This window comes from Siniperca chuatsi, linkage group LG8 (genome assembly GCF_020085105.1).
Source record: "Siniperca chuatsi isolate FFG_IHB_CAS linkage group LG8, ASM2008510v1, whole genome shotgun sequence".
Lineage (NCBI taxonomy): Eukaryota > Metazoa > Chordata > Actinopteri > Centrarchiformes > Sinipercidae > Siniperca > Siniperca chuatsi.
Window position 1 is genome coordinate 3,552,822 of NC_058049.1, and position 25,007 is coordinate 3,577,828.

Below are 25,007 nucleotides of genomic sequence, written 5' to 3' on the forward strand. Positions count from 1 at the left end.
ATAAGTAACACATGGGGGGGAGAAAAAAATTGACTACAAAAAGGATTTACTTCAGGTTTGACACATGGTGCACCCTTTGCATGTGGATTCCATGCTCTTTAATGGAAACCAAGAGCCCAAATGTGCAACAGAAACAAGGAAATACATGAGCCAACATGAGCCCAGTTGATGCATAGCCACATCACGCCGACTCGAATTTCACAACACCCAGAACTGACAGCAGAGAGAACTGGAGGGCAGAACACTTTGCCCTTCACTGCCACTCTGACAGTCCATCCAGAGCTAAAAGCAATCGGCAGAGAACAATCTGGAGGGCAGAAATGCCGTTCCCAGAGATCAGCGATGAAAAGATCTCTATCATGCTTTTTGCCCCTTTCACTCCTCTGCAAAAATGAGCTTGTTTAGATAGAATTAATACAGAAAATCTAAACCATTTGACCCCATCATAAGATCATTAGAGTCCTGGGGCCAATACTACGAAGCAAATTCAACATACCCCGGATCTCTTTTCATTCTGGCTTCACTAACCCTAACAACCGCAATCAGGATAAGTGGTCACATGACACTGGTTGTCAACTGGGTAAGTCAACCCAGGGTTTCCCAATCCAGCCATGAGTGTGTTCACACAAAAGGGGCGGTGTTTGCAGCATATGACCAATCGCAAACATGGACAAGTCTACTGACAGCAGAGCGGCATATTTTACAAATGAAGAGCAAACTTAAAAATTAGAGAAATACAAAGAAGTTAAACACATAATCAAGCTGAAAGCAACACAGCTGCAGCTGCCAAATGTAGGAAGGACAGCTGGCAAAAAAAATCACAAACTGTGTGAATGCATAAATTAATTAAGGGGCTTATAATATCACTGCCCCATCATTAGGGCACGACATCTGACTATAATTACATTTATAATAATAATACTAATATTAATAATAAAGTTTATTTGTATAGCATTTATCAAGACCAGCATTACAAAGTGCTTTACAAACAAAACAACAATAAAATACACAGTAACGTATGAATAAACAGGCAGGCATAGGGAATTAAAGAGGAATAAAACTTAAACACAATGGATGATTAAAAACCATAAAGAAAACACCAAGGATAAAATGTAAAGACAATGGGTGAACGTAAAATAGAGCAGTGGAAGACTTAAATTCAAGGATAAATTATAATGCAACTCAATAGTTAAGAATTAAAATAAACCTAAAAATTGTAAGTAAAAAATATTGGAAGTTAAGAAGATTTGTGTATTCCATTCATTGCTTAAATGATCATTTTAACCTTTAACCTTCTTTGAGCTGCAACCCGAACAGACTTGGGCGCAAATAAAAGATAAATCTAAAAACAGTACAAGTACAACAAGTACAAGGCTTTAGTGCTTTAATTAGTCTCTGTTGTAGGATGATGAAGCACAAGGGTTCTGTCGGTGTCTGAACACTCTTGCCCTCCCAAGAGATCCTCTCACGATCCACGCACCAAGCTTTTATTTTTTAATCATTTTTTATTCCGCACACCAAGCTCCACATGATCTTCTATGAATGGTTCCAAGAGAACTGATTGGTCAGTAGCCTATATAGGCAGTGCTTTTATACGTGTTGATGTGTTATCTCCAACATAACCTGCTCTGGAGCAGAATGCCACAATAAATGTCACACAAAGCGGCAAGGAAAAAGAGGCCTTCATATTGAGCCACAAAGTTATGAATACCTTATCTCACAATTTATAAAGGGTTTATGAAAACAGTTCTCCCCCAGGTACAAAATGTACTGAAAGTTCAGGTCTGTGTCTCCAGGTACACTGGCGCTGGGGATTTCAGTAGAGGGTGACAGGTATGTGGGGTTTTATCTCCAGTCAGGGCACTTGCTGACAGACAGTCCGATTACTACAGTCAGGGTCACTATTCTGGTTTCGGAAGAGATTTAAGGCATATTGTAGTCTTGCCAGATTTTTAGCAGTGTCATTTTTCTATCTTCTACATCTGCGAGGCTGGATTAAAATAGTTTCAGCATAATTTAGTCTAGGGGCTGGGTGGTATTTTAAGTCAGGGACACTTCACATGTGGTACTTGAGGGTTTTTCTTTTTGGCACTATTTGGCAACATCATAACTCACAGGAGAAATACTTACACAAACACAAATTTGCTCAAGTGGTGTTTCTCATGAGGCTGAAATAAAGTTAGATCAGTGGCTAAAGCCTTTAGTGAGCAACCAGAAGAGGGTGATTTAAGTGGGAGATGAGGATGGATTACACTCTGATTGAAAACCAAGAAATAATGAATTCCATTTGAATCTAATGAATGCTGTGTCAGACATGTAATGAATCCCACAAATCAGCATTACTTGCCACATCACACTCGTTAATAGTCAAACTCATCTCGTAACACTGCATACACACAAAAAACTTGATATTTGTACAGAAACAGAGCTAATTTCCCAATGTTCAGTAGGAAGTGGATAATTGAAGCCATCTTCTTGTCTGTCTTGGACTATAGTGATGTTATCTATAGACATGCCTCTGCCTCCACTCTTAAGATGCTAGATTCAGTTTATCACTCCGCCCCAAGATTTATTACTTGTGACAGTTATTCTACTCATCCTTGCATCTTGTATGAAAAGGTTGGGTGGCAACAGTAAGACGTGACAGGGTTTCTATTTATTTATAAACTTGCCACAATAATATTATATTAATATTATATATATCCTTATTAAACTGGTAGTAAAGTCCTTTACAGATCTAGTGATTGGTTGAAGCTTGATGTCCCGCGTGCAAACTCTAAATTTGGGAAAACTGCTTTTGGTTTTTGTGCTACACACACACTTGGAACATTTTATAACACGCACTAAAACTCAACACATTTGTACCTATAGGTCAATTTAAATCCATGATTACAAACTACTCTGCACTTGAATGTAATTGTTTTTAACTGTGTTCTGTTGCTGTCTGTTTGTTTTTTTGTGTATTTATTCTGTTTTGTACTCTCGACATAATTGAAAATGAGGGCATGCCCTCAATGATTCCCCGAGATTTAAATAAAGGTTGAATGAATGAATGAATGAATACAGAGGTAGTTATTGTGGAAGTGCACCTCTGTATTGCGTGCTGGACTTTATTTGCTCCATATGGAAACTGAGCTGTATATTATAATTTGTATCTAAAATAATCCAAAATCTGAATGAACAAAAATGTATTGATTGAAGTCAGTCACTGCTACAGCTGACAGGTTTTTGAAAAATGTAATGCTGCTGTGAATCATTGCTACTTGTGGAAAAGCCTTTTTAAGTCACTCAGAGTTTCTCTGGAGCCGGTAATCTCGACTGAACCTGATATTGAGACTGAAAGGAAACGTTCATGTTTTTATCCAAACATCCCATGCTGCAGGGCAGAAACCTCAGGCCATTACTGCTGCTCCTGAGGTCAGCTCACACATGCAGATACACACCACATCTCAATCACACCCACATCATCACACAGGCCTCCATCCCAGTGTGTGTTTCAGGTAGCAACCTGCAGCCACATGTTCAGCTCCAGCTTCCTGAATCACATTTCACCATCACCCACATGGCTCCCAGTACAGACAGAGAACAGTATCTGTTGCTTCTTTCATTCCTCATCTCCACTACCTCTGTCTGTCTGTGTGAACCTGACTGAGCCATCATTCTCTGCTGGAAGAACAGTGTTATGTGTTCATGTATACAGGACATTCATAATGAATGGTTTATTTTATCTTCAATGTTAAGGTGGGTTTATAATTGATGTGAGAGGTTAATGGCAGTTCTGCCATAGGTACCTATGGCGTAGGTTTGGATTTATAGTTCAGTGTTGTTTTTCAGCACCACTGCTATTAATCTTCCTATAATTACATTCCCCTCCACAGTAATTTTAATTCTGTCATTTACTTTGTGATATAGACTAACGGTGGGCTATGCACACACTCAGAGAACTGGAGTTACATTCAGGTCACCTCTATTTTGCCTCGCCTCATTACTGAATAGGAGAATACTTTCGCGCAATCGCTGTCTTTACATTAAGTCTTTCACAGTGCTACAAGGTGGTAATCAGGGTGAGGTTTGAGGTATGTAAAAACAGATCTAATATCTCAACTATTAATATTAGTATTGGCCTCAAAAATCCCAAACCACAGGCATGTTTTCTTGTCAAAATACATTAATCTGAGGCTGCAACAGAGTCACCTGCCTCATCTCTATTAATGAAGACGCTGTAACTTCATTCTTTTCTTTTCAACTTTTCATTAACGAAGAAAAACAGGCGTGTTTTGGATGGGAGGTCACTCCGTCTTAAAGGAGTATTTGAGCAAAGAGTTTAAACTATCGTATCTGACTCAGTGGCATGTAATGATCATCTCTTATGCAGCTCTATTTTGTAATTCAAGAGGTTTTATATATATTAAAACTTTTTTACTGGTTATGTGATTGAAAAAGAAATACTTGCGATTTACTGACACCTACATTTTATTTTAAGTAAATATTAACACTCATCAGTTGAAGTTTGACTATCTACCAATTAAAGCTAATCTAACAGATCTATTAGACAGTAGTAATTGTAAAATCAATAAGGCAGTAATGGTTGGGTGCAGCTCTTGCTGTGTCTGCTCTTGGCCTTATCATTTTAGAGTCACTGTCAACTTATTCATCACTCCTTCGTTGAAATAATTTTTAACCACATGGAGCACTTCACTCAGTGTAAAGGTAGTAACTCATTTCCGTTGTGATGACTATTGCAACACAGACAAGTTGAATCATGGATCCATATAGCTGCCAATCTGGCTTTGTAAAACCTGGCGCGTTTTATAATGGGAGGGCAGAGAATGTGGTTTGATCTGAAAGAGCCAACAGCACACAGCAGGCCCTGTCAGGCCCAGTGGCATACAGGTAATTATCTCCATATGTTTGTACAAGGTTCTTTACCAGTAAATTGTGGTAAAAGGGTAATGGCAGAAAGTGGTCTTATAAAGAAATTAAAAGATTTCAGGGTTTTCCTTTTTTTCACTGAAAACTATCCTGCATTAGTCCTCCTCCTGCTCCGTCTCCAACAGCATTCATCCCATCAACCTGTTTCCTGGTTTTTGTGAAGTGATTAATCCCCCCATTCTCCGAAAGAAAGGAAAGAAGAGGGAGCTGCCGGGATTCAGCTGAAATATAATATCTAAGTAATCGCATCGAGGTTCTGTTTTGGATGTAGGCGTTTCAAAAGGACTCGCTAAAAACCAGACAGACCAACGTACCTTTCCGTAAATGAAAATACAGGTTCACTTATCTGTCAAACATTTTTTGACATTATACATCTTTGCACTAACCCAAGCTACAGACATTAGTTTTGTCCTGTTCACCTTTCTACACCTCTACAGTGCACCCTAACTGATAACTTTGTTAACCCCCCACAATTGAGCATTTATAAGCAGTATATAAATGAATAATACTTTTTTATTACAACACACTACAGTAGTTGCTGTAGTAGCAGATTTAAGGACATTTTAATGTATTTGTCAACAAATATAACTTCTATATTTATTATACTACTAATTACTGATGAAGAACTTAATTATTTATAAATATTTCATCAATCTACATGACAAATGTTCCATCTGCTGATGAAAGCCACGGAATGCAGCTGAAAGCTCCTGAAGAAATCTAGTAAGTGGAACTTGAGTCGTTTTTTTCCTCAAACTACTATTTCCAAGGTCAAGACTGAACCTTCAAGCTCAACATGTCTTTTGAACATATTTCTAAAATGTTTTAAAATTATCCGTAAGTGATTTGTGCATGTGTATAAACAGTTAATAAATGTCGTATAACACACAACATGTTTCTTACATTAAATATTATTACAGCTATGTTATTTTGTATTCTGTTATCAGTCATTTAATTAACTTTGTATACAAATACAATACACCTAAAAATGTCCTTACAGCTTCTTACAACTACATCATAGCCACTTATAAACAATGGATTGAGTGTTTAAAATCATGCTTGCAACATGAATGCTACATAAGGGGGTTTGAAGTTAAATGTTGCCCTTTAACCTTATTTGAGTGTCCTGGCCCAGTCATGATGGTGACACGTTTTCCTCCATGTGAAACTAAACTTATTCTCAAAGTCCCTCTCATTTGCATAATTGCAGAGTTCAATTTCCTCCCCATCTATAAAAACCATCCATAGTCTGTACCTTGGTACAATCTGACACGGTAATGAGTCTGTGCTGCAGTATTAAGACATGATGGATGGGAAGGCTTTACACGATGTCAGTCTATTAAGTGCTCACTCTTGTATCATGGTGGAAAAACACCCCAAATTTGTTGACTACAAAGCACAATGATGTCAAGCTCCTCATTTAAGATTCACAGAGTGAAATAACCCGAAAATGTCAAATTCGACAATTCAGTCCTACAACAAGGTGTTACAGCAGCTGGTCCCTTTCAGGTAAAAGGTTGTTTCCAAAGACACTCTGTGAGACGTGCAGGTCTTTAGCATTTCAAGCCCCGTCAAAGTTCTCTGGGGTCTGGGAAAGTGCTTTGCAGAAGTGATGAACAACAACAATCAAAGGACGGGTAAACTGGTAAACTAGCAGACAAATAAAGTTAAAGTTTTTAGAATGTGGGGGAAAAGGGTAGGTATTATGTGACCTTATAGTCATCACAACTAAAATTATAGTCAAGAATCGATAATTAAAAACTGAGGCTTTTGTCAGTTAAACACCCTGCTGACTTTTAACATAAATCAGTTTGATACAACATACAGTTTGTATGAACGGGCCTCAAGGTTTCTATTAATCTATCAAGGTGGGTAAAAACTGACTATTTAACTAACTATTTATATATTAACAATGGAAAAAAATGCCATGCGTGTAATGTGAAAGGTGTTGTTTGTAGTGAAAAGCCGACAGAGAATTATCGACAAATCCGCAATAAAAAAAGAACTCGGTCCAAAGACCGTTTCATTTGCGCCCATACAGTGTTTTGGATAACAATGGCCTTTCCAGGTACTAATGTTGCAGCTGAGAGGCTGCTCTCCACTGCTGGAGACATAACTTTAATAACAGCACAGCGAAGCACTACACTCCCCTGATAATATATTAATGTTGTTTGAGGCAGCGCAGCAAGCTTTTAAAAGTGGCCCAAAAAATGAATTAATGCAAGTTTAAGAAGATTAGAAGTCCAATGACAGCCCCACTGTGTTCATCCAGTCAGTTGTAGGAAGGGTTTATGTTGCAGGGTTACCCCCAGGAAATTGGTTAGCGGAGGTGGTAAGGACTGTTTGTGACTGTTTTGAAGCTTAATGATAATTTCTTCTGAAGTTAGTGGGGTCGCTCTTTGTCAGGCGAGGCATGGTGCCTCCACTATAAAATGCAGTGGGAAACCCTGTGTTGATGTATAGGGAACTGTCAATCATCTTTTGTACAGCCTATGCAAAATAGCTGATATCTTCTGAGCCTTGCCAGACCACCATGCGGGAAATAAATGTGGGCTGGTGTTGACATTCAAATAAGAATAGAAAAATAATCTATCATTTACTTTTGCAGCCACACTTCTCCCTGACATGTCTTCCAGATCCCAATTAAAATCAGGAGGGTCGGGGGGGTCAGAGGTAGGACTGGATGAGCCTGGACGAGCCTCCATCATTCCCCTCTCCTCGCTCTGACTTGTTCTCATTTATGGAAACTGCCTCTTAGTACTCTGCCCTCACTTTATTACTTCTTCCTGCATGACCGTTATCAATGCTCTGTGACTCTGACACTTGACCTCAGTGCAACAGTCTCCAATCAAGGGTGGAATCCATTCTTCTCTTTTGATTCATGCATTAGCGTTGGACTACATTATTCATGGGACATTATTCCTGCATTTCATACAACATTAGTATCAGAATTACAGGTTTGAGTTTTATGGCATAGAGCCAGTTTTTTATATGACCTGCAAAAGCCCACTTTACCCACAGTATTCCTTCATTCCAAGACTAATCTAATCTAGGAATTAAATCTTGCTTTTGCTGTATTCTGCATAAAGGCATCAGTTAAATGACTGAAAACTAAACTGTTAATTCCTTCAAAATACCATCTGCAGAAACTCTCCCAGCTAACACCTTTGCAGGAGTGTAATTTCAGGTCAGACCTCCTGTATTTTGTAAGGGTGGGGTTACGATGCTAACCCTCGTCTGGAAGGGTTCAGGGCTTGGGAAGAGCGCGGCCTCCAACCTAACCTCTCTTACACCAACAGCATGACGCTGGGACATGGAGGCCTTTAACTGGAACTGAGTGGTTATATTGGGTTGAGCCAACAGCCCTGAGCTGCTTTGATGAAACTCAGAAGCCCTGAGAACACGGTGAGAGTCTGTCTTAAATAAATACCAATAAAAACTTCAGTATTCAGCAAATGGGACAAAATATACAAGCATCATCACACATAATGTAATGTTTGTAATGAGAACTTTGACTTATTTCTTCATGTCAGCAAAGTTTAGATGCTCCATATTGCTGATTTTACTATTTTCTATTCAACTCACTCAACCCACTGCTATACAATACTATACATTAAGCCATAGCGTGCTAAAGTTTAGGGGCAATGCCTGTGTATGGGGGATATCCATAAAAAACTATTATGGTATGTGTCATTTTATATTGCAATATTTGAATTTCTCTGGAAAAATCATTCAAGATACTCTGTGTAAACTAACCACACAAGGATGTCAGTTTTTGCCTAATCCAGCCAATTAAATAACTCAAGTACTGCATCATATTGTTGTATTGCCATGACACAGTAACACTCATTGGTTTACAACATTGGTCCCGATGGCAACCAAAGATATTCAAAAGATGGGTACCTTGGTATAAATGGTATGACAAATTCTATTATTGGCAGATAAATGTGTGTCGCGTTACAGTACATATCGCCATATAACCAAACCTAGCACAGTATATCATATTATCCTCTGCTTTGCTATACTATGTTACTATATGATACTATTCTGTTCTATACTGTGCTAAATTATAGCATCCTAAAAATAGTATTCTGTATAATGGAACATTATATCAATTTACTGTCTACCATATTATACCAATATGCTATTTTTTTGTTCTTAGCCCCATACTGGAGTTTTGTACAATAATACATTGTATTTTCAAGTCTAGGTCATCAACCCGGGGACAGAATCCCCCAGCTGAAAGATTTTGAATCTGACCATTGCCAACTGAAGCTTTTTGTCTCAGTAAAGTAGCTCCTCCCTACCCCGCACCCAATGGCCACAACTTTTATATGCTGGTGTTGAGAAAATACTTCAAGCTCTAGTCTACAATAACAGAAAATGTTACCGTCATAGCATCTGTAAAAGTTGTGTTGGTGCACCACTGTGGGCAGCCATAAACAACATGATATTTAAAGGAAGTGTGGGAAACACAGCGGAAAACTGCATTTGGAATTGAAAGTTGTTTAACCCCTTTACATTAATTTTGGGGTATAAAAGTACAGCATTTAGAAAAATAAACTGCCTGAACAACTAACATATTAAACCACACTACACAATTACACTGTTATAAGATTATTCATTGTATGTTTTATTCTCTATAATACCATACTGTACAATCCACAGCCTGTTTTGCTGTATTTTTCTGGGCTTCTCCTCTCAGAGCTGCAGCCTGCATGGTTAGGTCATGTCATGGGTTGAAGGTTGAGTAGAGGGGTCGGGCGTTTCCTTTCAAGTTAAAATGCCCCTCCACACACACACACACTCACACTCACTCACAGAGTCACTCAGGCCTCACAGCAAATACCATAATTACAGGGAGGGCCAGAAATGCCTCAGCAGCATTCCCTGTTAGCGAGCTCAGCCGGTCAGTCATTCAGACGCTCTGACGGTTCGTTTGGACCTGACTTTATGGGATGGGTAGTTGATGGAGGGGGTAGATAGGTGTGTGTCTCTTTTGGGGGATGCATAGGAGTGTGCTTGTTTGGATTAGGGTGCAATGCATCTAATTTTCCCCTCATATCACTCTTTTTGACGGTGTTTTCTAGTTCTCAGTCTTTCCTTAGCTAATTGCAAAACTTATCTTGGTGATTTTCTGCAGCTTAATTAGGCCAACAGCCTAATTGCATGAGGGTAACATCCATCTATCCTTTGGCAGGCAGTTCCAGTCAAGACTTTATCTCAACTACTCCAAACAGTCGTGTTATCTGCGTCATTATTGAGGATCTGCTTTTGCCTAATTGACCGTCAGACAATTTAAAAAGCTCTCAGTCCACACTGCATGTGCATGACTGTAAAATTTCAGCATTTCTGCAGCTTCCTAAAACTTTACTTGATGGGAAAACTAATCTGAGTTAATCCTACTTTAACAAATTATACTGTCTTATTAGAGATATTTTCGCATTTCTCCAGGGTCATAAAAACCAATTATGTGCCTATATGCTTTAAAATTTAAGCATCAACTGAAAGTAACATCTAAACACAATATCACCTCAGGCAATTTTTAGGTCAAAAGAGGCTCAGGAAAATTTGTGAGTAGTTTTCTTTTCACACGGTTTACGAAACAATTACCTGTGTCACTTTCAATTATGGAAAGTCACCTTTTAAGAAATGAATTGGTCAGTCCTTTAAGGTTATCTTGGCACCCATCCATCACAAATGTCATAGTATGTGCCATGCAAGCTGGCCTCATTGGGAAGTGACAGGACACACTTTGAGCAGGAGAGAAAAGCCAGCTCCTGACCTGAGAGTCATTTGAAAAAGAGATGAATGCTCATCCTTCTTTTCCTGTCATTGCATTGCAAAGATTTGGGTACATGTGCCATCATTGCTGCAAAAATATGATGGAACAATTTCTTTTCACACAGAGGAAATCTACTCTAGGACAAAAACTAAAAGAAGGGAGGGACTCTTTGACTAAAGCTTCAAACGTCAAGAGCTCAGCTGCATGTGTTGACATGTGATTCCACTGCTGTGCTTTACCTCCCCTCCCATGCAATTGCTCCGAGCTAAAACTGTCAGAAATAAAAGCTTACAAATCCTTTATGAAACTCTAAACAACTGACACAGCCATACACTCCCACACTATTTTTCTTTTCTCTGAAATAAAGTGAATTGCTTGAATGACTGACTCTTAAATTTCTAATCTCTCTTTGGCAACAGTTGGTGCTCAAACAACATTATAAAGCACCATGGGAGTCTCATATGCACATTGTCAATGCATGGTTATAATTAGAACCTAAGAACCGACATAAGAAGCATAATGTGCAAAAACATAATTATTTTCCAGCATTTGTCTGATTTATTTGTTGCAAGAAAAGTTTAGCGCACTTCTACTCTGTTTATATATGCTCCTGGCCAGTATTTAGTAATACTGTAATACTAAATAGTGGTGTTATTCTCCACAATAAACAGCAGTGTGAAGTGGAGTGAAGCAGCATGCACAGTGAGCGACAAGGAAAACTTACTTCAGGTCCAGTTAGGTTACTCTTCCAGGAATATCTACCTCTTATGTCCCCTCACACTTCAGGAACTTTAAAAATCCTTTGACAGGACGGCAACAACCGGCATCCTCCCATAGTGGTTTGGTGTAAAGTCCAAGAAAAAAGAAAAAGAAAAGATACAGTAAAAAACACACATACAGAGTTGTAGGAGTGTGTTTCGACTGCCGCTAACTTCAACTTCAGCACCTTCAAAAGGCTCTGAATCAAAGTGCTGCTTAGACACCTCAACACTCCCTCAGGAGTCTCATCTCCACCCACTTCTCACACTGTCCCTCCTCTCTCTGTGACACACACACACACACACACACACACACCTTCCATGTGCCCAGAATGTGGGCTGTGCTCCCCCCTCTCTTGCCTGTGGGCTCAGGCCTTTGGGCCTTGGCCAGGACTGTGCTTCTAGGGCATGTGCATGCGTGCACGTGTGTGTGTGTGTGTGTGTGTGTGTGTGTGTGTGTGTGTGTGTCTGTGTGTGTCTGTGTGTGAGGTGTCTGTTGATCCTGTACATCTATCTGCATTACGTTAAGTTAGCATTAGTCTGATTCAATTCAGAACTTTTTCCTTGAAGCCTTCGATAACAAAATTATTGTATAAGAATAAAACAACACATATACACACACACACACACATCACTTGATTAAAGATGGGTAGTCAATGGTTTTGTTTTCTGTACAGTATATTTGCATGGTAAGAAAATCTCTTAATTGGTAAGCCAAGGTCCGAAATTAGAAACTTTGAACCAGGCTTCACATTCAAACAAATAATGAAATAATGAATTATCTCAGTATGGAGGACAACTCTCTTGGCACTAGACTCATAAAACCCACATCCACATTTACTGACAAAAAACAAACAACCCTTACAGGGCCATCTGTGACCTGTATGGAACTCTAAGGGTAACCAATAAAACTGCAGCAACCAAAAACACTTAAAAAGGGTCAGTTCATCCAAATTACATACAAAACAATTCCACTTACCCCTATTGGTACCTGGTCACTGTTCATTCGTCCCTCAAGGGGCTATTTGAGGCAAGTTCATAAGCTGGTAAATATAAAATACAAAACATGTTAGGGTGAAGATTTAAAAAAAGAAAAGACAAAAAAAGTTGAAAGACACAAGAGTTAATGGCAATGGCCGATCCATAGATGATGGACAGTGTCCAATGTCACAAAGGTACATCATGTCAAAAGGCTGCAAAAACTGCAAGTGCATTTCATACACGAAACACATCATCTCTTTTTCCTTGGCTGTTCACAAGTATGTGCTGAGTGTTTGATATATCTGACACTGAGATTTCTGCTGCCACTTTATTACAATGGATGCAGGTGGAATTTTATTTAGAATTGAAAAAAAAAAGAATTAGAAAAAAATCCTAACCACAATTTGTTTTTCCAGAGAATAGCGTTGCCGGACTGGCCGGTATTCAGTCCATTTGGGATACTTTTTATTTGATTGGGCAGGTAGAAATTGCTTTGGGTGGCTTATGACAATTTGGGCTACTTTTTCCACCAACTGGGCAGTTTCCCCTGATAAAATGTTATAGACACCGTCTAATGAATCTACCCTTTCAATAGGCTCGACAGCAATGACAGAAAACTGTTGACTGACAAAATCACATTTCAGTTCATTTCAACTAGCCTGAGAGTGACCTAAATGCGAATAAAAATTTGGGCTACTTTTATGACAATTGGGCGGTTTTAAGGCTTTTATTGTGGCTACTCCACTGCCAGAGATAATGTCCAAGTTACTCTAGATAATCCACAGACTTCACTTTGGACAGTTCATTCACTGGGAACCATTTTCTGTCAGCAGTGTGACCTTTTACCACTATGAAAAATGTATTGATTTTATAGTATAGAAAACAGTATGTGTTTAGTATATAAACATCAGAAAATTATGAAAAATGGCCATCCCTTGTTCCCAGAGCCCAAGGTGACATCTTCAGATTGGTCGCTTTGTCCAACACTCCAAGATATTCAATTTACAATGACATAAAACAAGAAAGAAAAGCAGCAAATTCTCCTATTTGAGAAGCTTTAACCAGAAAATGTTTGTTTTGCTTGATAATCAACTAATCGATTAATCAGCTAATTGTTTTAGCTCAAATTTACAGTATGTATATCTTAGACAAACTATATTTGGGCTTTTACTTAGTTAATTAATTAACTGCAAGCTGCTGTGATAATAACCCCTTTGCATCTTGCTTGCTGCTTTGCTGATCAGTCTGGGTGTAACCATATGACTCACCTGTAACTAACAGTAGACTTCAAACCATCTCACCCTAATAGAGAGGGGTAATTAACTGTTGTGCTGCAGAAACTTAACAAGCTTTGTGTTGCTGTTGTGTAAACACTACAAATGAACTCACTGCATACAGCTCTCTAACTCCTGGCCCTGGGCCATGAATGTGGTTAGGAACAAGAGGGAGAATAATGTGGGTGGCGGTGGTATGTAATCTATAGCACTGAGCAGAAAGATATTCACAAAGGGGGGATTGTTGTGTGAGTAGGAGCCCGATTAACAACCAATTAAACATGCTGCAGATGCTGTGTATTAGAGTCATTTGTACAGTCGAGCAAGGGCAATTTTAGTTTATGCGAAATGCCCTTTGACAGATGATGAAGGATGTGAAATGCAGTTGAAAACAAAAAAAAATACAAGGTAGTAAGTGGACTTTCACCACATTCATAGTTTGGTTGCTAAGATAACGTCACTTACTCAGGACCAATTTTAATTTTGCCAGCCGACACGTTATTTAGTCCTTTACACAAAATTCCTTATATAGTGATTTGAACTACATTGAAAATGTAGTTACTATAATGTCCTCTGCTGTAACTAATTTAATGGTAAGTTAAGACATTTGCAGGCTGGGGAATTATTTCAATTTTAAAAATGTTTGACACACTCTGTGAAGCAAACACACACATGCATTTAAAGCGACCAGTTTTACATCGTCTGTGTGTGAAAGGGGATATCATTAACATTCTCTCTGCTTACATGTAAGAGCAACATGTTTACACTCCTCTGGGGGTGTTGAAAGGCATTCTGGGAAATATAGGTGATCACCACAAATGCACCTTAAAAAAATGTGTGTAGTGAACATTGTACTATCCCTTTAAAGCTGGAACAGAAGGTGAGCAGAAGCTTCCCTGAGGCTCCATGTCCAGTATTTCCAGGCCAAGGTAGAGAGACCTAATGATACAGAGGAGAGAGAGAGAGAACACATGGACCTGTGGAGAGAGAGAGGGGGATGGAAGAGGGACAAAACAGGGGTGATGGGGTAAATGGAGAGAAAAGCAAGGAAATAGAAAGATGGAAAGAGGGAGATCAATGGAAAAAAGGTAAGGAGGTGGAGGGCAATGGAGGGACAGAGCGAGAAAAATAAATATGTTGTGGTAGGGTGATAATAGAAAAGACAGATGAGAAAAAGGAGGATGACAAAGGTAAGCAACATGTGAAACAAATGCTAATGAAGAAGGAGTGATGATGAGAAATGTAAGCAGGTGGATGGAGGGAGTTACAAAGGAAAGAAAAAAATGGAACGAAGGCTGAGGTGAAGAGATAAACAAAGGGGAGCAGGAGTGTATAAGAAGAGGTGGAGGAGGGACGAAAGGAAAAAGAAAGCATGAAATAAAATAAAAAATGGCTTTGTAAGATACAACGAGATGGACGGGGGGGTTGTTAAAGGGGTGTAAGAGAGAGGGGGACAGATGAACAGAGAGAGGAGAAAAGGAGGGAGGAGGTCTGGCCTACAAATAAACACCAACAGAAGGTGGGCATGAAGCCACCAGCAGCAGGTGAACCTGAGCAAAAAGCAGGAGAGCCTGGAGGAAATGAAAGCTAAAATCCACCTTATGTAACCCACTGCTGCTGCCTCATGCGGTTCGATCCATACTGCTCAACATTTACATTTAGACTGGGGGTCATTCAGCCGATGCTTCGGCCCTGATGGAACAAAATGTCTCAGCAAATGTCAGAGTTTGGTGTTTGTCCATCAGAATCAAAGATTTATGACTTATTGTACTGTATTTCAATATTCAACAGTCATACAAGGGCAAACCCAACAGTGAAGAGGAAAGACCAATTTCTATATCCACAGGCAAAGGACTATGGCTCATATTTATTGAGCATGTCAGAAGAAATTGGTCCTTACTGGAAAAAAAGTTTCAGTGCTGCATATTTGGTCCCACTCAACAAGCATTCTTATGATCTTTCTTAACCTAGGAAAGTTGTTGTTACCGGCTGAGCTGTCCCAACCTGTTAGGACAAGCAATTTAAGCTTAACTGGAAACAAGGAAATAGCCTAATGTTTCAGCAGCAATGAAAGAGGAGGAGTAAATGCAGTCAAAATCAGTACATCCCCAGAGATGCATACCATGCACCATGCATATTCAATAAATCTCACGCCACCATATAATATTTACAACAAGATTCAACACATATTGGATATGTATGCATGCAAGAGTCTTGATGTTGTGGTCAAATGGGACGATGACGTGGATCATCATTATTGTAGCCATGACATTGTAACATTTAACTGCAATGTCATTAACTATTCAACTAAACATAATGAGCTGTGTCTGGCAGTTGTTTTTCCCGGGAAACTCCTGTAACTTGCATGATCCTCAAATTTCTGAATAATCGTCATACACAAATCCAGGTTTTGGATGTTTTTCTGACGTCAACCAAGTTGCCAGATAGTCTGTGAAACACAATCCACACACTACATACAATTTCAACACATCTGTCACCGCAACCCACAACCCGATCCAAAGGGTGTGCATGCAGCTGCTCTCTGCACGGGCAGACAGGTCACCATCAGAGCAGGATGCCGCTTCACCTATCCCCCCCCCCCCGAAAAATACTTGTGTATTTTGAAACCCAAATGTTGGCAGGTATGAGCTATGGCAATTTATTAAATTGTTATATTATGAAAGATGACCTGAGAGCAGCAAAATACACTACTTTAGAATGACTGGAATGACAGTCCATTTTAAAAAATGCAACTGGAGCCCCTGTCCTCACCCACAACCAGTGTGAATGCAGGGTCAGCTCTGAGTTCATCGGTTCAGCTACGTCCTGTTCATGTTCCACCCTGACGCCTCCAGATCGGTGGATAGCGAAAGGAAAACTGTTGCCACATGTCTACCAAACCAGTTTGCAGGTGCAGTAATGGACTGAGGTTGCAGGGCCTTGAATAGTTCTTAGATGACCTTTTTCAAAATGTGTCAATGTGTCTGTCAACAAGTTCACTTCTCCGCTCTCTCTCCTGACAGAGGTGTCGAAGAATTTGGGGTCGGGAGAAGGACAGGGGCCAGGGGAGAAAATAAGTAAACAGCAAATTTTGGAGCCTATTTTCTCTTTAAACAGAGAGATGTTTACTTACTTACTTATAGAAATATTAGATTGCACTGACCGAATTATATCATTTTGTCAGTCAATACATTGCTCCACTTTCCATTCAGAACTTAAAGCTGGAGTGCGGAACTTTTGTCTCCCCCTTCTGGCAGTGAGAGTAATTACATTAACACTGGTGACACGTGCTTATGATGTATGTCTACAGTGAGCTCTCCCCAGGCTCGTGTTCAGATCATTGCTGGCTGGCGTGAATTGCATCATTACCAGTGCGCCAGCGCGGGAATGTCGCCACAGACACCAAATTTAAAAACTCTGTATACTGCGAAATACAGAGAGATTTACCTGGCGGTGATAGGCTTAATTAGCATTGTGAGAACTCGTTTGGCAAAGACTTGAATGTAACGGATGTTCATTTATGTGTAAAACTCTAGCTTTAAAAGTTGATATTGGTAGTTCTGGTGGCAAGTGTTACAAAGCTTCCTGCAACGTATATTCTAGTTCCTGTGACAATTCAACTGTCAACTCCCATGAGATAGAGATTTATAAAGATCAGAGCGACATTAACCTAACCAAATTCCTCCAAACAAAAGCATATCATGATAGAAGAAAGATGAAAGATAACTCTTATTAGAATTTGGCTTCTAGATTTTTACAAGAAGTTGCAAGTGAATTAATGCAGTGAATGAATTCGCTCTGCAGTCTTTCACATTTCTGTAACCTCCCTCACTCCCTGAAGGTCAAGAAGTAATAACTCCCATTGGGGTAGCTTTGATTTACATAGTTTGCCCCCACCTCACTTCACGCCTGTTCTGGCTGGCTGATAAGGATCATACAGGCTCCAGCAGGCTGAAGTTTTCTTGTTCTGCCAACATGAAGAGGAAGCTCTCTGAAAGGCAGAGTCACCATCCATTCATGGAAAGTTTGAATTTTGCCGTTGATGTAGCCTCACTTTCAAGACTGACTCAACTTCTGCACAAACCGTGATTTGAATTAAGACAAAAAGAAGGCACTCAATATTTTATTTTGACCAAAATGTATATTAGTTTTAGTCAAATTTCTGCCGTTTGATTTTTGTTAGTTTTAGTCAGCAAAAACTAAAAACTGTAGTCTCATTTTTGCCTTTTTCAATTTTTATGTCTGCACAGCGTTTTGAGGCCATCTTTGTTGTGTACAGTTACCATGGTTACAGGTGTGGTTCTCGTCTGAAAAGGCACCGTTTACTTGTTCACACGCACAGTGTCCATGTCACTCTGCTCTGCAGTAATACAACAGACTGACTTTCTTCAGTAAATCCAGCTAATATTTCCAAACTTTGGCTGTTTGAATTAAACCGCTCTCTCTCTGTCGTTCCCGCTCACCTAGCATAACTACAGCTAAAGTTATCTGTTCTCTCCACAGCAGGACAGCAACTCATTCACAGGCTGGATTCAGTCACATGTTCACTATAATACTGTTTATTGTCTGGGTTTAGCTTGAGAGGAGAAGGTATAACGTCAGATAATGTAGTGATATTTCTTTAGTGTCTAACATCTAGAGGAAGATTTACATGGTAGACTGCCAACATTAAGCCTACTTTCTGATAGCAACGCAAAAGAAAGCTGACATTACATCCCCCTCCACAGCACTGTTACTGTTACTGTAGCTTACCTTTTTATAAATGTCAGCATGATGCCTGCATGTTTTCTTAGTTTGTTCCAGCTGTTTTGTTGCTGTTTATTGTGTAACTCTCAGTGGATTGTAGATAAATAAAGTCAATAAAACTGTTTCTTCCAAGAACCGGTAACGTCAGATAACATTACTGACAGACATAACGTTACTGAATGCAACATGCTTCTTACTACGGGAAGTTCAACAGGTCATAAAGTTAAATCAACTACTGAGCGAGATATTTTTTTGGGCAGTGGAGGATACTGTTTTACTAATCAGGGGCCAGGCTACAATCTGTGAATCTGCAGATGCATGCGTGTCATTGAATAAGACTTTGCATTAAAACAGTAATTAGTTAATTTGTCCAATCCTCCGTCTTTCATTCTCATTTAGGTTTTATTTGTTGACGAAAAATGTAATACCCCATAGTTCTTGTGATCAAAGATTACTTTTTATTTAGTTTTAGTCTTGTTTCTGTCAATAGGTCGTCAACAAATATCTTTTGCCATAGTTTTCGTTGACAAAATTAACACCAACATTTGCTAGCTAGTTATATGTTAGCTATTCTGACAGCCCTGAGAAATTTCACCTACTTTTTGCTCATTCTCACACAGTCTTTAGTTAAATGCCTGCTTCTTGCGAGAAATCTCTACAGACATGAGAAAATAGCAACCTCATGGTGAGAGCAGGATTAACGATGGCTAAAAAGTTGGCTAACTTAACTAGTTAGCTTGTAAATGTTACCATCTCTCTGCTAAAAGACACACATTATCTTGATTGAGTCGTACCGAGGTGCAACGCATTCACCAATGCACCAGGAAAAAAAACAGGAGACCTGACCTTGTAATTATTACTTCTGTAGCTTGTAAATATCACTAAATAGCAATATCGCTCATAACTACGAAATAAAATCTCCAATTTCCTTTTCCTTAGTGAATTTAGTGCTTTTGTAAAGCCAAAAGTTTTCAATAAATCTTTTTTTATTGGCTCAATTCTTTGTGCTCTGTGTCTATTTAATCGTGTATCTGGACATCTCATTGTGTGCTATCAAATACTTAACCAAGAGATGGTCTTTCCATAAAGATATTCTGAATGTCAACTCCCATTCTCTGTAAACTTCACTTATGCGGATTTACACTGGTCGACTACAAATTATATCAGATCCTCCCAAAACATCAATATCCCAAAATTAAAAATGGTTAACAAGAAGGTATTGTCAGCCTGAATAAGGGAGGAGTAACAAAAGGGCCATTCAGTCTGAATATCAGAAAAGTCTCATCCCTACTTAACCTGTTGATTCTCTCTATTTACCCAAAATGAGAGGACATGTGCTTCACATCCTGAGTGGAAATTACGCCCTTGGCTGTGGGACAGAAGTCGTGTGTTGGAAAATGTCTTGATTGTCTTGCTATCTGTCTTTCAGGTTACTATCACCTACAAACACAAGTGCACCTCCCTGAGTTTTACCAAAAAAACCCTGTTTCTAAGTTCACTCCTCTACCAGTCTCCACTAAAACCAGCACAACTACCCCCACCCTTACAGCCCCCAGCCTGGGACCAACCACCCTGCTTCGGGTATCTCTTCCACTGTTAAAGACAGTCAAACGGCTTTTGTCCCCAAATCCACAGCGTCACAGACTACTTGTGACACAACCTTCACCACCACCACCATTATCACCACAAGGCCCACTGCTGCTCCTCGTACTTGTAGAATTCCAGAGAGGGCCCAAAGTCTGGCAGTGCATCACCCAACACCTCAGTTAAACACTACAACAACTGTACATAGATTTATTTAGCCTGCTATGATGCATGGTTATGTGGGTATGCAGGGTTTCCCCAAAGTCACGGTGGTACCTGTATTCAGTTAGTAGATGATGGCCTCATAAAACACAAATGGAAGAAACATCTTCCTGATGTTTTATAGATTTAAACTTGTTCTGTGTTGTCACCATATTCTGTGTTTCCGCTTAATTCCTAGCACTTATTGGCTCAGTTCCTCAACAGAGAGTATCTCTGGCTCACAGCATATCAATATTATCTAGCTTTAACATTATGAGCTCTCTTCCCCCCCCCCCCCTTTCATCCATATGAAACTTAAAATACTGATGAGTCAGGAAAAAAAGAATGGGGAAGAAGTGAATTGAGAGCAGACAGACAGGCATGCTGGGACAGGTCGCAAGCAGGTTCCTCACAAATAGAAACAGTCACTGTTCTGGCTACAGTAGGGAAAAGGTTACCGACTGAGAACAGAGAGAATTCATTCATTCACCTGTGCAAATAAGTTGATATATATATGTACACATACAGTACCAGTACATGCACCAGTGTACACACTCGTACGCATACCTCAAGAAAAATGGATTTTCTCACTACTAATATTTGCCTAATTGTTTCCATGTTTCTTTTATCCAGTGTTTATTTGTACTGTATTTGTATGCGTTGCTTGTTATGTGACCGTAGGAGGTTCTGTGTATGTATGTATTTGACCCTGTTTTGTTTTATGCAGGGAAATGCGGCATTTAGTGTCTCTAAACAGGCTGTTGAACATGTCAGTGTGATATACATCTGCAATCATCTGCAAACTGGATGGATGTTGCTGGATAACAACCAGAGCCGCAATCATAAATATTTACACGTCATCATCTGTGGGATTTGAGTTTCCAATTGCATGCACAGGGAAATATGTCATGATTGTTTTTCATGGTTATTTAGTAAACAAGTACACATACCCAGAGAGGAAAACATGTATCAGTCAGTCACCACCCGCACTGCTTAACACAAGCTAAATCTTTGTCACACAGTACCTTAGTGAGTTTGTCACACTGTTTAAGGTTGTAATGCTTACATTTTGATTGCTGGCAGTTAGTTTGGTAACATATAAAAGCCGAGTAGGCGGGAGAAGGTGAGAACCTTTGTCAGTGTCAGACTTTACAGTGCGAGCATATGGCTATTTCCTGGAGGCAGTATGTATCAGTGCAGACCAATTATGAATCGAACTTGCAAAAGAATCAGTAGAAAAGAATCGTATGACTGTCAGTATGACATTTCCCATTATGTTTTGTGAATTAATTGCTTGTGTGTTTTTGTGTTTGCAAATACGCATGGCTCAAATTGCCCCTTGAGGGACGAATTAAGTATTTTGAATTTAATTATCCGAGTTACATGCTTTTTTTGACCAAACCATCATCTAAAATGTTTCTTGGCTCTAAGACCACCATGCCACCACCTTTGTTCCTAACAAGAGTCATAATTCATACTTCCGCTAGAGGTCCTTGTCAGAAAAACATAAACATGATCATGTTAAAGGATTTGAACAAACGATAAATGCTGTTGTTTTTCTCACAAGGACAGTCTACTAAATGTTTGTAAATGCACAATGTGAGAAATATGAATGTTTATAGGGCAAGTCTACAAGAAATTCCCTAATAATCACAGGAAAATAGAACATATTAGAAAGCAAATGAGTTTTTATCTACTATTTTTGATTAAAACTTGATTGAATTTGTAGAAGGAACTGTGAAAAAACTATTTTGCTAAAAAATATATATTAGAAAATATGTAATTGGCATGGCCTACATGGATAGACGTGTTGGACCAAGGAATCCATGGAAAAAGATTTTGCTATGTATTGACATTATAGTTTATAAAGTATGAGCCAAAACAAAAAATGCTTTGTAAATGTCCACCAAATTTCTGTCAATTTTATTTAAGTCTGTCAGAATCTGAGATATCCTGCTAACTAGCAAGTGTGTGTGTGTGTGTGTGTGTGTGTGTGTGTGTGTGTGTGTGTGTGTGTGTGTGTGTGTGTCCATACTAGCTCATGGCCATCGAGGCCTTCAGCAGACAGAAGTCTGTCAGTTTTCTCTCTGCTGTCTGTTCCAGTTTCAGATCAGTCTCAGACAAAGACTCTCTTTCAGGTGTTATCATGTCCTCGCAGCGGCCTTGTACTCCTCCACAAGACTAGAAATACTGTTGGGTTTTTTTCCCTTATCACCAACCCACACTTCACCTACCTGGGTACACACTGTTAAATTTTCAGTCGGAAATTCCACAGAGAAGATGCAAAATGTTCTTCAGTTGATACATTGGTATGCTAAGTCTACAAATTCTTAAGTGCTAAGGTTTGAAGGCTGATAATATTTTTGAATTAAAATGACTGATACATAGTTTATATTCTAATGTAATTTAATACTCACATCCCATGGCCGTTTGACGATTTTCAGGACAGGAATTTCATTTTTCAGGGTAGAAAAGCCGCTGAAACAGGATTTAGACCATTATTAAACACCACACAATGGCACCAAGTACATCATCACTGCAGGTTTCTTCAAAATCTAACAAGAAATGTTAAATCATGGTATATTTAACAAAAGGCTGGCCCCTGCAGTAGGTAGAGCCCTAATGTTGGGCATCATGCAGCGTTTTTGTTAAATAAACACATTTTAACCTTGCAGTGTGTGCTTTGAGAGTATTGTCATTCTGAAGGTTTTTGCTTTGCAAGGGTTAACATCTGATCGGGGCTTCTACATTTAGGCTGGTGACAGTGAGGGCCGAGTCTGCTGGAGTGACACTCTGCAGAACAGCTTCACAGCTTTAACGGCAAACTCTGACAGTCTGTGATATAAACAAAAGCATTGTTGCTCCAGAATACCACATCCACTGTGGCACAAGATAGCAAAGCTTTCCACATTTCCCCTCATGATAAGAACTTAGCGGAGCAAAATAAAACAAAGTACATGTTTTTTGATCTTCTCCTCACTGCTTTTGCTTTATTGTCACAATGCAGACCCCGTACTGATAAAATTAACTGCACTCGCAGTTTAACAAACACCACCATTATTCTTCCTTTAGTAAAGCTGCTTATTTCCCTTTGTGTGACAGCAATCAACACACTCTGCAGCTGTAAATATTCACTCAAATTTGTCCTTCCAGCAACTCCACCACCGTTATTGTTTCTAAGGAACGGCCTTTAAATCTGTGTTTAAAAACCAAAACAGAAAAGTCTGAATAGTTTTAACCCTTAATGACATCATCTAGCCTGAGGATGGTTGGTTTTGTTAGTCCACCCTGCACTCAAGTCCACAGAAGGAAAGTTACAGGATCCCAACAACTAGAGGCCAGTTTTTAAATGAAATATAGCAAAACCCTCAGGACAAAATTGTCATTTTTAGCCCCATAGTGCACTCAACCCAACACACAGTAACCCCAACCCAAAAGGGATTCACTTCAAACAAAGATTGGGATTGATTGTTTTTGACTGTCATTGTTTGGGCAAACAGTTTAATTGTCACTCTTAGGAAGGAGAGGAAGTGGGTCTCCAATGACATGACAGACTTTCCTGAACTTGTACAGCTTTAAGCAATCATCATAAGATTTATATCGAGAGAACACACTCACTGTGCACTGTCCATCTAAAAAAAGCTGTTATTTCTCAAGTTAAGCCACCACAACTGTCAGTTTTACTTGACCTGAGATGAGAGTTTAAATAGAATTCTTTCAAGACTTGCCCGGTTGCTCCAGACCTTTAATCTAGTTTTCGAGAGGACTAAACAAAGATCTAAGCTGCATTGATTTTCTGTAATAATTACCTATTTACACATCCATCAATTTGGTGCTGGGTAGGTAGCGAAAAGTAGGAGTTATCACAATTTCTTCTTAAGGATTAAATAAACTACGTTTTAATCCTTGTTGGTGCACCCCAGTCAAAAAAAAAAAAAAAGAAGCAAAATCACAAATTCTTTGTTTGCTGTGGCCAACACTTTCATATTGTGAGGTGTAAGGGGATTGCAGCCTCTGGGGGACATGAGTGGGGCTTTAGGCCTGTAGTCTTGTTTACATTCAAACCACTCTGTTTGAATCATACAAACTTTACAGTATAGATGGATGTATAGGAACAATGATGAACTGTATTTTCAATTATAGTTCTAATATTAGTAGATATGGCTGTAAAGTGGTGTGTTTTCTCTTCATATATTCCTGTGTTTCATCACATTTGTTATGATTTTCTGTTTTTCTGTGTTTACGTTGGTTTCACTTCCCCCATACTTTCCATCAGTGTACACACACACACACACACAGTGGAGTAGTGTGTTCTTTGCAGGCTGTGAGGATGACAACAGTAACAGTGGGTCACAATAATATTTAGAATCAAATTAATGGGAACTACTAAAACCAGCAGAACATTAAATATGGAGCAGTGATAGAAGACAGACTGATTATATTAGGTCGATGGCAGGCAGACAGAGAATCAGAGACATATAGCAGAGAGAGAGAGACAGATGGACAGTGAGACAGTGTGTTGTGTAAATTAGTGGAGCATAACTGTTTGAACCAGCATATCTGCTGGGAATTTGCACCCGTTTCCTGGGACCTGCTGGCTTCACACACACACACACACACACACACACACACACAGAAACATAAAGCATACACTCGCACACATACATGCACACACACATACATTCAGGACTTTTGGGCGGTCTTCTACCTCCTGCTTCAGCACCATCTGCCTCCTTGATATATGAG

At 39.3% G+C, this 25,007-nt stretch overlaps 1 protein-coding gene across 1 annotated transcript in view; it reads right to left on the reverse strand.

Moving 5' to 3' along the window:
• fat2 (FAT atypical cadherin 2) overlaps window positions 1–11,733 on the reverse strand; it is a 111,899-nt gene extending 100,166 nt beyond the window's left edge. Inside the window, exon 1 of the mRNA XM_044206084.1 lies at window positions 11,442–11,733. The gene's annotated coding sequence lies outside the window, so the exon portion shown is untranslated. The remainder of the gene's footprint in view (window positions 1–11,441) is intronic.
• Window positions 11,734–25,007: the final 13,274 nt, after the last annotated feature.